A 3553-nucleotide genomic window follows, 5' to 3' on the forward strand; every position below is an offset into this window, starting at 1 on the left:
CCTGATTGCTCTTAGCCTTGGTGGATGGAGCCATTTCACACAATTAGCAGAACTGATGTGTCAGTTAATAAAATTAGCTGAAGGAATGCTCTCAGCTTGATGTCTGGGGTGCTTGTGCTAGCAGCAAACCTTATGAGGGAGTGGGGACTGATTTGTATCCTTGTTGCTTTGGAACGGGAGTTGATTCTGTATGGATTGTGTGAAATTCAGCACAATTGTGCATCCCCCCCATACCATATGTATATGGTGTATGTTTACCAGGTTTCCAAGCTGCCTAGTTTCAGCTGTAAACAACAGCAACCTTAAAATAGAGCTTGCATGGCACTTCTAACGCTATCTTAGAGTACTTGCTTTGGGGTAAAAAACAGTTACATTTGAAGGAACCCAACCCTGTTGCTGGAAGTAGTGTTACTTAACGACATTCCAAGGTGCACTGCATGGGGATGTTGACTGGGAATGGCAGATGAGGATGGTAATAAAGTGTTTGCCCCTTGCAGCACTCAACTGACTCCCAGTCACAGTTGACTGAAGTGAAAGATTACAAATCTGAATGCAGGTTGTTTTCAAAGGAGTTTGCAACCCGATAACTGGCAAGTCAGTGAAATCCATCCTTCTGTGTGTATCAAGTTTAGTCTCATTGCACAAAGAACTTGCATTGCAGGTTACAACTAGCCCGCTTTAGAGCTGCCTTCTCTAGATTACCGTATTTGAATAGTGCCGAGTCAAATACCTCCGAGGGCTTGTTCAGTCAGATGTGAAGAAGTCTAGTTTGAAAGTACAATGTGAGATCTTTAAGAAGGGGAAATTCCCAGCATCTTCAAGTTAGCACACTCTGTCCACTTGCCCTTGCTTCAAGTACCGTAAGTGCTGCAAAGCTGTTTTCTAACAGTTAATATTCTGAAACAGGAGTATGACTCAAGTTCCACAGATAAGGTATGCTGGATCTGGTAGTGGTTTAGGAAAGGCACTTTGTGCGTGTTCAGAGGCACCAGTGACCCAGGACTGAAAACATCCAACCAGCCTTGTAGGGATAAGATGTTTTACCAACCATCTTTCTTCTCAGGGCTGGATACAGAAACTGGAGTGAGTAATTTGGAGTGAGTATCCAAATGCACTGCAGGCCTTGGACACAAATGGTGCTTAGTCAGTCATCCCCCCTCAACAAAGTTCCAGAGAATGTGATTTCTGTATATTGCTTTTATTCTAACTCTGGAAAACAAAAAGGTAGGAGTTCCTCAGCTATTAAATGTTATGGTCTGCTGTTTTGCAATGAGCAGGAACCTCTGCTCTTCCTGTCAGGTTGTGAACAAAACAGAGTATAGTACTTGCGATAATTTTACTCTCCACTGAAGTAGTGGGGCTAGCTAATTAAGGTGAAGTACTTTACTGCTGGTTGATATGGGAATAAATTGCTACATTGAAAATGCTTCAATTCAGTTTTTGTTCCATTTAACCCTGTGTGGGGGCAAACTTTATATTTATATATGCTTTATATTGTTAACCCTGCTGTACCGGATCAGATCTTTTTTAGCAAGCTGTCCTGTGAGCAAATGTCTAAAATGCAGGATGTTTTATTATTGCAAGTTGTGTTGATGAAAAACTGAATTTTGAGTGACTCATGTTCATGTAATTAAAGTTCAGTTTTAGTTCTGGTAATGGATGTGAATCCTGACCACTTAGAACAGGAGTGGGGAGCCTATGGTACTCCAGATGCTGTTGGATTACAGCTGGAATAAATCAGAGAAAAGTAACAATAAATTATAATTTAATTTCTATACTGCCCTTTATCCAAAGATCACAGAGCAGTTTACAATATTAAAAACACAAAAATACATACCATAATGACAAAAAAAAAACCTCAATCCCCTGCCACCACAGTTTAAAAAGTCATGTATTGTTTAATTAGCTGAAGGCCTGGGAGAACAGGATTTTTTTTTTGCCTGGTGCCTAAAGATATGTAACGAAGACACCAGGGGAGTCTCCCTGGAGAGGGCATTTAACAAGTGGGGGCCACCACAGAAGAGGCCAATTCTCAGTGTTGCCACCCTCCAGACCTCGCTGAGGCAGCACATAAAGGGCCTCAGATTATGATTGTACGGTATGGGTCAGTTCATAAGGGGAAAGATGGTTCTTGAGGTATTGTGGTCCTGAGCCATTTAAGACTTTATAGCTCAAAACTAAGGGTACCCCCCCCCGGAAGAAATTTATTGTTTTCAGAATGCGTTGGGCAGTAATAAAAGATTTTGAGAACTTTGTGTCTGATTCACTCCTACAGTCAGTATCTCATCTTTTTTCTTGTGTTGCTCTTAGAATTGACATGCAGTGGCGGACCTTGGTCTCAAATTTCAGCGGTGTGCTGTGTGATGCCAAAATACACACACACACACACACACACACAAGCCTCTTGCCTGCCATTCTATATTATAGTTGCAGTGTCCCAAGGCTCTGTGCCCAGTGCGACCAAACTGGCCATGCTCCCCTAAATCCACCTTGGCTTGTGGCTGGAGGCCAGCCAACATTTTAAGACCTATAGGTTCCCCATTCCTGGTATATAACTTGATGGAAATAGGTTAACATTACATTCTGTTTTTATAGTGATGAAAGGTACTTTGTGTGTGCTTATTTTTATATGAATAGTATAATAAAACATGTTTTTAATAACCTTGAATACCCTGTCTTCAATAGTGACCAGTAGTTATATGTTAATGAAGAATTGTGTGCAGTGGTGAGGGATAATAATGGAGCACTCAATTCTTTCATGTTTAAGTGAATATTCAGTCCCTTGCTCACCATCCATGTAATAGAAAAAGAATGCATGCCTTGGTGATACTTTACTAATAATTATCTGTTTCATATACAAATACTGTACCTACACAGGAGTTTCCAAGAATAACCAACGTGTAGATAAGAACAATAACAATTTTATTATTTATACCCTGCCCATCTGGCTGGATTTCTCCAGCCACTTTGGGTGGCTTACAGCATATATCGAAACATAGTAAGAAACTTCCCGATACAGGGCTGCCTTCAGAGGACTTCTAAAAGTCGGGTAGTTACTTTTCTCTTTGACATCTGAAGGGAGGGTTCCACAAAGATCTTGGGTTGATCATGCAGGGTTTTTTGTGTCTGTATATTTGAAGTGTTTATGCAGACTACTACAAACCTACGTGAGCAACTGTCCTAATATGCAGAGAGTCCGGAAGCACCTTCAGGGCTAAAAACTCGTGGAACATATTCTGCCAACAGCTGTGGAAACCGCGACAGCACGAAGCTTATGGTGGATGATTCGTGCTGTTCACCCTTTTGTAGTAAATGAGTTTACTTCACACCGGGAATCTTTCGAACGAAGTCACCGGCCAAATGTCCTTTTTATTTCTAGTCACGAAGCGACGCTAGTAAAAACAAAAAAGGCTTAAAACGCCGGAGGGCAGTCGGTGGCCTCGCTTTCCCTTGACCCGGGAAGCAAGCAAGCAAGCAAGCAAGCAAGCACCTCGAGGGGGAAAGAGACTATCGCTTGTTGCAAAAAGGGGACAGCCCCAAGCGGCATGGGAGG

The sequence above is a fragment of the Podarcis erhardii genome, assembly GCF_964252035.2.
Source record: "Podarcis erhardii genome assembly, chromosome: 1".
NCBI classification, from domain to species: Eukaryota; Metazoa; Chordata; class Lepidosauria; order Squamata; family Lacertidae; genus Podarcis; species Podarcis erhardii.